This window comes from Lissotriton vulgaris, chromosome 4_1, assembly GCF_964263255.1.
Source record: "Lissotriton vulgaris chromosome 4_1, aLisVul1.2, whole genome shotgun sequence".
Lineage (NCBI taxonomy): Eukaryota > Metazoa > Chordata > Amphibia > Caudata > Salamandridae > Lissotriton > Lissotriton vulgaris.
In genome coordinates, this window is record NC_141691.1 from 298755133 (window position 1) to 298768543 (window position 13411).

Here is a 13411-nt window from a genome sequence, read left to right on the forward strand (position 1 = left end):
GAAATCCGAGAGCTCAGCTAGGGAGGAGTGAGTGCGTAGAGACTTACGTGTTTCCGTCTAACTCTTCCCCTGCTTTTCTTACTGCCAGGGGTACCTACTTCATCTGTCAAGACAGAGCGTATACATGGTTGCCTGCCGACTTTGCGGGGTCATGCTATATTGCTCGATTGTTGCCTCCAACATACACTGCTTCATCTGACTACCACAAGACCAGAGTAGCAAGAGGTGTTTTCAGCAAGGAAGACACCGCTGGTCAGGAAGCTGGAGACTTCTTCAAAGGTTTCCTTCCGTTCTGGGGGCCTATGGCCAATAGTAGAAACATACGTCAGCTAACACGGGTAGTTGAATCTACTATTACCGAAACTGCTGGTGCCCTTAGCAATTTGACAGCTGAGCTTCAGGCGGATAGACTCATGACGTTGCAGAACCGTATGGTTCTAGACGTAATACTTGCAGATCGAGGTGGGGTATGCAGAATGATCCAATCGAGCTGCTGTGTCTTTATTCCCAATAATGCTCCAACAGTCTATGAAGCGATCTCTAAGCTACACAAGATTTCCGACTCCATACACGTAGACAAGGGAAACTGGTCCTTCATGGAGTGGTTTTGGACTCTGATATCAGCGTGGGGATGGAAGGTTCTGATGGTCATTGGTGTCATCTTAGTATTCCTGTTCTCGTGTTGCCTGATTATCCAGTGTGGTCCTGCTCTGTGTAGTCTTTGTGCTGCAACTTGTTTTAGAAAACCACCTGCGTTTGGAGAAAAGGCGCGAGAAAGGATGATGATACAACAACATGTCACTGACCTGATGAGCATAGAATTAGACTCTGACATAGACTCTGACATAGACTGAGTAATTGCCTATGTAAGGGCAAAAGGAGGGTCTAAGGTTCCGTGACGATTTGAACCCGTGTTTTCAATATTGTCGGAAATACATAATATTGGTATCAGCGAACCGCAAATGATCCATTTAGCATATCCTGGTGTTTTCGCTACGCTACGAGCAAGAGTACTCCTGTTACGAACACATCTCCGATCTACCCATGGCATCCATCTTAGATCATGGCAGCCATTTTGTGTTTCTTGCCCTCACATACGCAATAACCTTTGATTACTTAATTTCGATTAAGGACACGTAGCCTTAGCCGGCGATTCACCTTTCTAGTGACACGTGCACCTTGGAACAGAACACGCTGTAGCTGCATGACTCGACAAAGGCTGCCTCCTCTGCCCGAGGCCAGTCCTGCTATACTGGTTCTTGTGGTCGTTGGCCTGATCATGATTAGGCGGCCGAAGCTGGTAGCCTTGCCCATTTACAACCCACAAACATCCCTTATCCTGCTTTTCTATCTTCTGCACCTGACTCTGCTCCTTTCCTTCTGGGCCTTTATTAGGGGGAGGTAACGAAATTTACGATGAGGCGGTCCGGGTCTTGAATGAAAAGTTGACATGAGATTATGATGGAAAAGTGGGAACCCCTCGTTCGTAATGTTTTGACATCAGATATTGTCGACGATTCCTGTGCAACGCCAAATATTTATTGTTTAGGACACAAAGGTTTGGGAATGTACTAACATGTGAAGAATTTGCCTGAAGGCCAATATATAGTATATAAGGAGCAACCCTCTTTGTACAAATCAAACAGGCTCCTAGAATCTGCCTGTGTGTAGTTTCTGTGACTTCTGTGTCCCTGCAGTAATAAACCTTTGGTCTTTGACGCCACCATCGAGAAGCCCGTGTTTCTGTTTATTTGTGCACCGAGACAGGTGGAACTCCGGGGTCTTCGGGTGTTGTTCCCTGACACCTCTGGACGGAACCAAAAAGTCCAGAACTCCACCGCCATGTGTCTTGCGGCCCTGGCACCTGCCCTCAACCCGATCATCAACCCTCTCATTAATGCATCTCTGAAGTCGGGCAAAGTCCCCTCCTCTTGGAAACAGGCCCTAGTTCTTCCCCTCATTAAAAAACCGAATGCAGATGCCAAACTACATTCCAACTATAGGCCAATCTCGCTGCTTCCTGCTCTGGCCAAGGTCACTGAAAAGTATGTTCATACCACCCTTACCAACTTTGTAGAGGGTAACTCCCTATTACATCAGTCACAGTCTGGTTTTAGATCTAACCTGAGCACCAAAACTGCTCTACTTGAGGTAACTGAGACTGTGAAGGAGACCCTCAACAGGGGTGGAAAGGCCCTGCTTATCATGCTTGATTTGTCGGCGGCCTTCGACACCGTCCCCCACGACCTCCTCCTAATTAGACTCTGGGAGATTGGGCTGCGGGGAACGGTGTTCGCATGGTTTCAGTCTTTTTTGGCCGATCGGAGACAAACGATCTGGGCTCCCCCTTTCTCCGCCCTGATGCCGCAGCTTGAGGTAGGGGTCCCGCAGGGCTCCATTCTTAGTCCCTCCCTCTTTAATATCTTCCTTACACCTCTTGCGGCACCGGTGGAGGAGCTAGGGGCCCAGATCATATCCTATGCGGATGACACACAGCTCCTGTTCACTTGTGACAGGGGCTGTGACTTTGATGGAGCAGCCATTCGGAAGTGTTTGGAGTTTGTGTTTGACTGGTTCGGGAAAAGTGGCCTCAAATGCAACTCCGACAAATCCGAGATATTGTTCTTTGGATTTCCTGCAGACCCAAGATGGAAGCAATGGTGGCCTTCGGCCATGTTTCCCCCTGCCAGCGATTCGGTCACAGCTAAGAACCTGGGTATGATGGTTGACAACACTCTTTCCTTCAAAGCCCAGGTTGCTGGCTTGATTGGGAAGTGCTTTGCCATCTTAAGGATGTTGCGTAAGTTTTTGCCCTATTTATCTTTGGAGCATAAGAAAATCACGGTGCAAGCACTAATAGGCTCGCGCCTAGACTATGCCAACATCCTTTACTTAGGTCTTCCTGAATATCTGCTGACTCGTCTGCAGATAGTTCAAAATTCTGCAGCCAGGGAAATCTTCGGTCTAACTAGAAGATCTAGGGCCAGCAATCTCCTTGTCTCTCTGCATTGGTTGCCGATTCGTAAGCGCATCTTCTTCAAGACCCTAACTACAGCTTTCAGGGCGCTTCACAATTTCGGCGCTGAATATCTGCAGAGAAGGGTCCATTTCTATCTTCCATCTAGACCTCTGAGATCTGCTGCCCAGGCCAAGGCTATCGTCCCAACAGTGAAGCGTGCTCGCTGTGGAGGTCGCTCCTTTAGTTACCTTGCACCCCGTCTTTGGAACACACTGCCCTTGACGTTGCGGACGTGCACCAATCTCTCAGTTTTTAGGAAGGGACTTAAAACTCATCTGTTTGCTTTGTAATGCTGCTATGGGTAATTCTGGTTATTTTTTTTCCGTTATGGCTGTTTGTTTGCTGCTGGTATTAGGTGTGATGATCTTTAGCGCCGGGACGCTCTTTGGAGCAGCTGAGCGCTCCATAAAACAAACAGTAACATAACATAACATAACTATTCACCAACTGCGCAGAATGTTGGGCCTTGATAAATTCCAAACAGAAACACTTCTCATGTCACTGGTATAAGTTTCACCATGTTTCTGAAGGCATACATGTGTGTGTCTGTGGATTTGGTAGTGACATGATGCATAAAAAGAAACATACAAATAGTTGAATACCTGTGTTTCAGACTGCATGCGCTCTAAATTTGTGTACAAGAACGTGTACGTATTCCTTTCTGTTCATAAAGCAGGGCATGTGGGTGTTGAATAGTCTATTTGAGGGACTCTACAACACCTACATACATACAACATGTGTGCCTTTGCAACCGTATGACAGAGCAGAACTGATATATGTCGACTTGTAAGATAAGTTATCAGATATTTAAGCTGGCATCTTCAGATGCGTGAATTGAACAAGGAAAATGTGGAAAGTTGCACAGCTATGTTTGATTTGAAAAATTGATATATGTACGTTCACAGTTTAATAGTTCGTGAGGTTTGCCGCCCGGGAGGCATCTCTTGTCAAGGACGTCCAGTAAACATCAAAATAGTGCTTCCAATGAATATTGGAAGCATCCCCTGGCGCTCTGCTCCGTGATAATTTCAATATTGATTCAAAAGAAAACTTCATGCGATATTTTGTTTGGACAACGTCTTATTTTATATTCATAAGTTCGAGTTCTCGGCCTTTTGGCTAAGATCATGTGTAGTATCTGTTCTTCTTAGGTATTAGATTAACTATACCTATTTCTAAGATACCTAGTATTAATTACATTCCGATTCTTAAAAAGGCTAAATCAACTTTGGAAAGAATAAACCATTTACATTTATCTCTTCATGGTAGAAACAATGTTTTAAAGATGCTTATATTGCCGAAATTTATTTACTTATTTAGAACAATCCCCTTGGAATTTCCTTTAAGTTTTTTTCAAGAAATTGAAAGAACCGCAATAAGATTCTTGTGGGGCTATAAAGGCATTAGAAGAGCATATAAGAAGCTGATTATACCGAAAGATAGGGGGGGATGGGCCGCACCTCATTTTCTATTTTATTATTTAGCTGCCGCACTTCAATATATGTTTCCCTTAATTGTGGGCAATAAAATACCTATTATTTGGGCACAATATCCAAATATCTATGAAATGGTAGTAGGTACTGATGCGAACTATCATCTGTTAAAATTCATTGAGCCAAGCTATTATAAAAAAACAAAATTTAAGATATTGCTTGCAGCATATAAAGCTTGGCGAATTATTAAAAAAGTGGTGGGAATTAGAAAAATCACTAGATATACGCCACTAAACTCAAGTCACTGTTTTCCCACTATATTTAGAGACCAGGTGATGAAAAAATGGAACGATAAGGGGATTACCGCTCTTTCTGATCTATATAATAGTTCTGAAACTTTATTTTCTTTCAGTGAACTACAAAGTAACTTTAAAATTCCTTCTTGTGATTATTTCAAATTCTTACAGATTCATAGTTTTTTAAATTCACCTTCCAATATAGAAAGACAAGATTTAACCCCAATCTTACTTATAGATACTCTAAATAATAAAAGAAGAATTGGGTTCTACTATAATACTTTAATGACTTACCTTGAGGATGACCTTAATAAGTTGAGGGACAAATGGGAAGACAAATTAGGTACAAAGGATGTAGTCTTGGAAGAATCAATCAAAATGGCCACCTCTATTTTATTTTCTGGGCGTAATCGCACTCAACATTACATGATCTTGTGTGATCTATATTATACGCCGGCAAAAGTTTTGAAATGGGGGAGCATTACTGGAATCAAATGCAATCGCTGTAATTTAAGAGGGGCCGATACTCTACATATGTTTTTCTCGTGTTTAAAACTTAATGGATTAATTTGTGATGTTCAGAAATTTATAGAACACATTCTTTGTAAAAATATTGTTTTGTCACCTGAACTTATATTATTTGGTGTTTCTAAAGATTCAAAAGATATGGAACAAACGAACTTATTATTCATTATGATGGCTGAATTCCGTGCATGCATATCTCAGGACTGGATTAGAATAGATTCACCATCTTTCTATACATGGAGGGGACGTCTCCTTGCTAGATATAAACTTGAATCAGCAATATATGCTACCAAGGGGAAAAAAAAGAAACAACTTGGGTTAAAAATTTGGTCACCAATTCAGAAATGGACAGATGAAGTAATGAGATAATGAACTTTCTATACTGGTTAGTCATGTATTATCTGTTTTTTGATATTCTGAATTGTTTTGCTTTATCCTCTTTTGAATTAGCTGTATAACATGTATCTTGGTATAATCTCAGGAAGGAATTATGTTATAATCTGTTTAGACTTGCAACTCAAATATCAATAAAAATATATAAAAAAAAAACATAAGTTCGAGTTTTGGAACATTGTTCATTCAATTGTAAGGTTCATTGAGTAAGATCAAAGTCAAAAACAACAAGTTTTCAAGTCCGATGCATTTCGGGCTGGTTGCCCTTCATCTGGGACAACGGCTAGAAGCAAGACAAAAAATGCTGTTCAAATCGCTATACATAATACAATCTATTCTTCAAAGCAAATACATTTCACATCATGTATATAAATAAAAATGCATGATGTGCTCAATAACGTTGTGATCTCCCCTAATGTGCGTGCATGCAGAACTTAGTGAGAATCACCATAACTCACGTGTTGTTCGTATGTAGTCTACTTGCTTGAAAAATGCTGGAGGACAAACATGAAAATGGTTCAGTGTCTTGTTTGTACCAAACTTCTAACAGTTAAGGACTAACAAAAAGGTTATCAACTTACTTAGTGTACGCGTAGCGTTTCTCGTGTGTATCAAGCGAGTTCTGGGTTTCGCGTCTGGCGCGAAGCAGTCTAAAATTAACAGCTAATCACGTAGGGTATAAGATGGATACTGGGTTCCTGTTTCATGTAAGGAGCAGTGTGATTGGTTGAAGTTCCGATCATGTGATCGGGAGTCCACCAATCAGCTGTAGATGTTACGGTACCAAAACAAAAGAGTGTGCGTGTCAATAAAGTTACAATATGTAAACATATTACCAAAATATGTAGCTATCGAATTGCATCAAATGAAATAAAACATAAGGTTAATGAAATGTACAGATCGATCACCATTAAATACCAACAAAAGAAAAGGTCAAATTAATTGCTGTCAGTGAGTCATTTTACAGATAGCATGCGAATTCGATGCGGTCATTGAGACCGTTCGGTTTGCTGGAATTAAGTAGATCAATCCAATGATTTTCTCTTTGTAAAAGAAAGCGGTTATTGTCTCTGCCTTCAATTTTGTCAATAGTTTCAAGTACCACATACTGAAGTTGAGAAATGTTGTGGTTAGCTTCCGAAAAGTGGGTCACTACTGCTGATTTGATGTTTTTGGTTCTTATATTGGACTTGTGTTCGTTAAGTCTAATTTTTATTTTGCGTCGGTCTTTTCGACGTATACCTTGCCACATGGGCATTTAAGCATGTATATCAAGTTAGAAGTATCACAGGTCGCATTAACTTTCAATTTGATTTTGTGGCCCTTCATTGGATGAACTATTTGAATGCCTCTTATAATGTTGTTGCAGTTACCGCATTGTAGACAGGGGCGGGTTCCACGATATTGTTTGTAATCACCGGTGGTACATTTTAGCAATTCTCCAAAATTTCTGTTTTGGGTGAAAGCAAAAATAGGAGGATTGTCGAAGACCTGTTTAAAGTCGGGTTCTGCCTTTAGGATATTCCAGTGACTCCTAATGATTTTCTTGAAGTTGAAACTCGCAGTGGAGTATTTGGACACTACTGTCGTTCTGTCTTGCTTAGGTTTGTGTTTAATGGTGAGTAAATCTGATCTTTGCAAATCCTCTACTTTTTGTTCTGCTTCTTTAATTAGGGTCTCTGGATAGCCTCTTGCATGAAATCTTTCACCCATTTCTCTGATGGTAGTTTTTGCTTTGGCTGAGTTTGATGTAATGCGTTTCACCCGCATCATTTGAGATAGCGGGGGTTGTCTTTTCAAAGATTCTTGATGGAAGCTTAAATAGTGAAGGGTGTTGTTCCTGTCGATGTTTTTGTGAAACATTTCAGTTTCAATTTTGCCTTCGATTAGGTTCATTCGTACGTCAAGGAAAGTAATAGACTCTGTGTAAATTTCCCAAGTGAATTGGATCCTCTCTTCTTTCTTGTTTAGTTCCGTTAATGCCTGTTCTAATGAATCAGTCGAGTTCTTCCATAAGATGAAAACATCATCAATGTAACGTACGAACATCTTGAGATTGTCTGTCCAGCGCGGGTCATTAAGAATGTGTTTTGTTTCATATGATTTCATGAAGAGGTTCGCGTATACCTGTGCTGCGCTATTGCCCATGCTAGTTCCAATCAATTGTTGGTACCAAGTGTTGTCATATTTGAAATAGCTATGGTATAAAGTGAAGACAGTCAGTTCCATGAGAAAAGTTTGTAATTGTCGATCATAGTCAGTTGTAAGTATGGCTTCTTCCTTAGCTTTAATGTCCAATCCATGCGGGATTGACGTGTATAATGATTTGACATCTGCTGTGCAGAGTACCAATTGTTCTTGATCATTGAGTTCCTGAGCATTTAAATTTGATAAGAAATCCGTGGTGTCTCGAATATAGGTTTCCATGCTTTTTACCGTAGGTTGCATTAGTCGATCAATGAACTGGCCGATTGGTTTGTGTAAACTGTTTCTTGTTGAAACAATTGGGCGTAGTGGAGGATCAGGCAAGTTCTTATGTATTATTTTTGGCATCATGTCGAATGATGATCTCTTTGGGTATGTTGTCGTCAGAAATTTACTCGTTCACTAGTTAATTGTACCCTTATTTTTGGCTTTATTGACAAGATCTGTAAGTATCGCAAGATATTCATTGGTGTGATTTTATTGAAGAAGTACATAAGTGTTGTTATCGCTGATATGCTCTTGGCGCTGTGTACCGCTGGGGAACCCGTCCTGCCTTTCCCTGTGATATGGTCCCTATTGGGAATCCCCAAGGTAAAGCCAGGCATCCCCGGCAGCGAGGGGCCCGTTGTGGAGATTAATCAAGCTATTGCCCATAGTTGCAGCGTGGGACCCATGGTTAGGGAGGCACCGAGGTGAGATTTATCTAGCCCGCTGACATTGGTTCCGTACCCTGCCGCATCGGGAATTGAACCCTGGTCCCGGGCCGACCTCTGCTTCTGGGTCTGCAGCCTCTAACCGCTGAGCCACACTTCTCCACATGTACAAGTAGCTATATACCTTAGTCATGAGAGCAAACAGAACTTTAAACTTCACAGACTGTACTTCCCATTTTTAGCAAACACCTAAATGTATAAGGCCTATTTCGACTGTACCTTTTTATAACTCATACAAAGTAGCCTAATCACTAATCCTTCTGCCAAGATGTCTTAAACCTCACTTTTCTCTGGCAGCTTTACTAGTAACCGAGTGCTCAGAATGTTAGACCTACCAAATTTAAAGCAGCAATCCTAACCATGTCACTGTTGTAAGTCTCACTGTGTTTCTGAAGGCATGCTTGCATATGTCTTTGCCTTTAGCTAGTGACACCATACATAAAAATAAACATACTACTAGTCGAATACCCGTGTTTCAGACTACATGCTCTGTGTATTTGTGTAGAAGAAGGTGTATGTATTCCTTTCTGCTCATAAAATCGGGCATGTGGGTGTAGAATAGTATTTTAGAGTGGACACAAAGAGAAGCAAGAGAGTTGCAGGAAGAAGTAAGAGAGGTACAGAAAGAGGAAGAGGGGTGCAGAAAGAAGTAAGATGAATACAGAAAGAGGCAAGAGAAGTATAGAAAGAGGAAGAGGGGTACAGAAAGAGGCAAGAGAGGTGTATAAAAGGTGCAGAAAGAGGTAAGAGAAGTGCAGAAAAAATCAACAGAAGTGCAGCAAGAGAAACGAAATGTGGAGAAAGAAGCATGAGAGGTGTAGAAAGAGGCAAGAGAATTAGAGAAAGAAGCAAGAGAGGTACAGGAAGAAGGAAGAGAAATGCTTAAAGATGCAATAAAAGTAGGGAAAAAAGCATGAGAGACGAGCAAAGACGCAAGAGAGGTGTAGAAAAAGGCGAGAGAAGTGCAGATAGAACTAGGAGATATACAGAAACAAGCGAGAAAGGTGGAGAAAGAAGCAAGAGAGGTGCAGAAAGAACAATAGATTTACAGAAAGAAGAAAGAGAGGTGCAGAAAGAGGAACAGATGTGCATAAACAAGCAAGAGAGGTGCAGATAGAGGCAACAAAGGTGCAGAAAGCAGCAAGAGAGGTACAGAATGAAGCAACAGAGGTACAATCAGAAAGAAACAAGGAAAGTACAGAAAGAGGTGAGAGGAGTGCAGAAAGAGACAATAGAAGTACAGAGCCCTAAACTGTTACCTGCTGCTATCTGATGTTCTGGGCTGCGAGAGTCTGCCGCCACTGCTTGACGACACCTTTGCTGCACAAGGGGACTGCATCCCCCATAATTCCTTGCAGTGCGCACGCTGCACATCTTCTTTGAAGCACCAGGAGGCACTTAAAAGGAGGGCAAGGGCTCCCACAGCACGGGACACATGCAGCTGTGCCGGGCTGAGCCCGGTCGAAGCCCAAAAGAGGCCGGGCTGGACCAGCCCCCTGATATTGTTGCTGAGAGGTGCTCGGACATAAGGTACTGCTTTTCTGTATGATTTATTTTTTTGTCATGCCTCATCGTGCTAAACGCAGGGATGGCCAACTGCAGGGGGGTGGGAGGTTGTGGGGACTCTGGATGCCTTTCTTACACGAGCAGAGTCAGTATTAACCCATGAGATCCAGCTTACGGAAAAGAGACTTTCTTTGGACACTATAGCTGCACAGAAGAGATCCTCAATGAGCCTTCTAAGCAGGGTAAAATCTCCCGTAGTTGTTCCCCCAGATACCCTGTCTCTGTTTGGTAACAAGGTGAGTAAGTCTTGCCTTGGAAAGGGGGAGGGGGATTGGGGGTTGTGTGCAGACTGTTTCAGGGGACATGCAAAACTGTGTAATTGCTCAGGGTATGGAGTTGGGGGAGCCTAGTGTGGTTGATATATTTAACCAAGAAATTGATATCTTGCCCCAGCCAATTATTATAAAACTAGTAGTTCCTCCTACAATGCTCGAGGCTCAGGCAGTATTTGTTGATAGGTATGGAGAAGTTATAACGAAGTCCAAAAAGAGCCAAAATGTTATCTCGGCAAAGGGTGGGGAGGCGTAGTCTTCTATTATTGAACCGGGTGGTACTTTGCAAAAGCGCAATTCTAAGTCAAAATCAAAGTCCAGAGCAAAGAAGTATACCCCCAAGCCACTCCAACATGACATCATGGGGACGGATAAAAACCAAGGGTCAACTGAGCCTATGATGCGTTCGAATTCAGTTTCCAATCAACAGACTGGTGACTGTAATAATGATCAGTGGAGTAGATTAGAGCTGTTAATCTCTTTATTGGTTGACCCTATTCGCAATACCCTATGTTTGATTGAGGATAAATTATTTAGGCTTGAAGATCTGATTAGTACACCCACTAATGATGTTAATGTAATGGTGACATCTCCCCCAGAAGATATAACAAATAAAAACCTCCTCCCAATATTGCAAAGACTTGATCAATTTGATCTACTGTGGCATCTATGTATACAATGGTTAGGGACACAAGTTCCTGCTCTGGGGTAAGTTCTAAAGATTTAGTCCGAGGTTCAGCTCGTAGTTGCACTCAGAATTAAATGAGAGTCCATCAACTAACCGCAACGCTTAACCGCTTAGCTTAGCAGGGAATGGTGTCAATAGAAGCCATGCTAGTGAAGTTCTGCAGAAGCACAGTAGGCATGAATGCTCTAGCCACCTGGCTAACACGGATTATCCCCCTCATGCTAGCAGGCAAGGTCCCTTTTCTACAGATATTAATGTTACTAATGGGAGCAATGGGAACAAAAAGGGTATGAATGAACAAGCATCCCCACTGTTATCCCAAAAAAGAAAAGTTTTTAATACTCAAGATGATAAGGGGACATTACAACTTCCACCAGAGAATGTTCCTTATGTAGCAATCCTCATGAATTTTCCTCCTCTGAATAATGTACAAGTTGAATCCCAGTCACAGTTAAAAAACAAAGTTTGCTATTGGCTCTCCCTGAAAACAAATTTTCTGAAGTCAGATTATGGTGACATTCTATTTGGGAAACTGGGTGGGTCCTCTTTGCAAGACGCATTATGGCAATTGCATTGTTATTAACTGTAGATCTCCACATATCAAAGGTCCATTGTTGGGGTGGGGGACTTTTTCTCCTAATCGAAGATTGGATAAAGTGATAACTATTTTACCGCTACGTTTCTACTATAGACATTGCGATAATAGAGGGAGGAACTTTGACGCTACCAAAACTGAGAGCGCAGTGCTCTGTGTACCCACTGAGGCACCTCCCCTGGAATTCAGTATTAGGCATTATCCCCTGAGTAGTCTAGATTCCCAGGATTGACTGGGTAGTGTACCCCCCTGTCCGTCACATGAGGTTGGACCTACTTTGAAAATTTTTGTCGTCTCCGGTACTATTTCAACACCACACACCTATGGTAACTCAGGTTCTCGTGACCAACTTACCAACACCGTGCTCCTTCCCCCTCATTGTGATCCTGAGGGGCCCAAAATTCTAGAAGGTCACCCACAGGAAAATGTTTCTGGTTGCCGCAATCTATTGTTCTTTTCTCTGGAATGTTTTGGGCCTAAATTCAAAGATAATTGACCCAGATTGGGGTAAATTTATGGACGCTTTTCACTTCTGTATACTACCGGAAACCTGGGCAGTAGGGTGTGTCCATTTGGTTGGCTTCACCATAAATAGTATCAAAGCGATACAGCCTCCGGTTCGTCGCCCAGCGGGTGGCCTCCTGATGTGGGTTAAAAAGTCACTGATCTGAAAAGTAAAGGTTCTGCATCTTGGTTGTCCCGAACTACTTGGTTTGGAACTGTCATTAGGTAAGAGGCGAGCAAAAATAATACTCTTCAATCTATACAATCGGTTTGACAGCCCACAAAGACTTCCAGGGACAATAACATTGTTTGCTAACTATCTCGATTCGACCACAGTAAATCACCGGTTTATTGTCGCCGGAGATCTTGATACATCTTTTGAACCGGTGAATTAAGTACAGGATCTTATCCATGAGGGGGATAAAGCTAGGGGGATTGTGAAACTCCAGATTCCACCCATCAAGAGAACTACAAGTGTGTTGCAACAAGTACTATCGTTTACTATCGCCCATGGTGTTAGAGCCTGCAATGGTCGAACCGACTCTGATGGAGCAGCAGGTCATACTTTTAAGAGGGGGGCATCAAAAACATGTATTGATTATATCATTGTTGACTTAGATTTGTGGCCCTTAGTCAAGGATATGGTCATTATTCCCAGGGAAGATAGTGATCATAATTCTTTGGCGCTTACGATGTCGGGACTAGTTACCCAGTGTAGACACCTTAGGCTTGAGTCTGCACAGGTCATTACAAATAACAACAATAGGAGCTTTAAATGGCCAATGATCTTATCAAACTCAAACTCTCTCCCCCACATATATTCTGTGGTGGAGCAGTCTCTTAAAGATCTAAGTATCCCTACTATTGGGTTAGGGGCTGTTATGAGTATCTTTCAGGAATTAACTACAAGTTTAAAACCTTTTCAACGATGCATGTAAAACGGCTAGGACCAAGCTAATGGTGATGGTAAAAAGGAAATCCCATGTAGAAATCATTAATGGTAGGAGGTTATATAAACTAGCCCAAAACAAAGCAAAAAGGTACTGGGAGTGTGAACATTGGAAATTGCTTTTAGAAGCAGCTAAAAATAAGAATAGTCAATATTTGTGCCACCTATTGGCAATGGGATCACCAAATCTGGTAGCACAAACAGATTTCCACATTCAGTCCTACCTATGGGAAGAATACTTTGGGGCATTGTT

General features: G+C 42.0%; 1 pseudogene; it reads left to right on the forward strand.

Annotated features, from left to right (window-relative positions):
• The first annotated feature begins 4117 nt into the window (after positions 1 to 4117).
• Positions 4118 to 4246, forward strand: LOC147718673 (U2 spliceosomal RNA; annotated as a pseudogene).
• The last annotated feature ends 9165 nt before the right edge of the window (positions 4247 to 13411 follow it).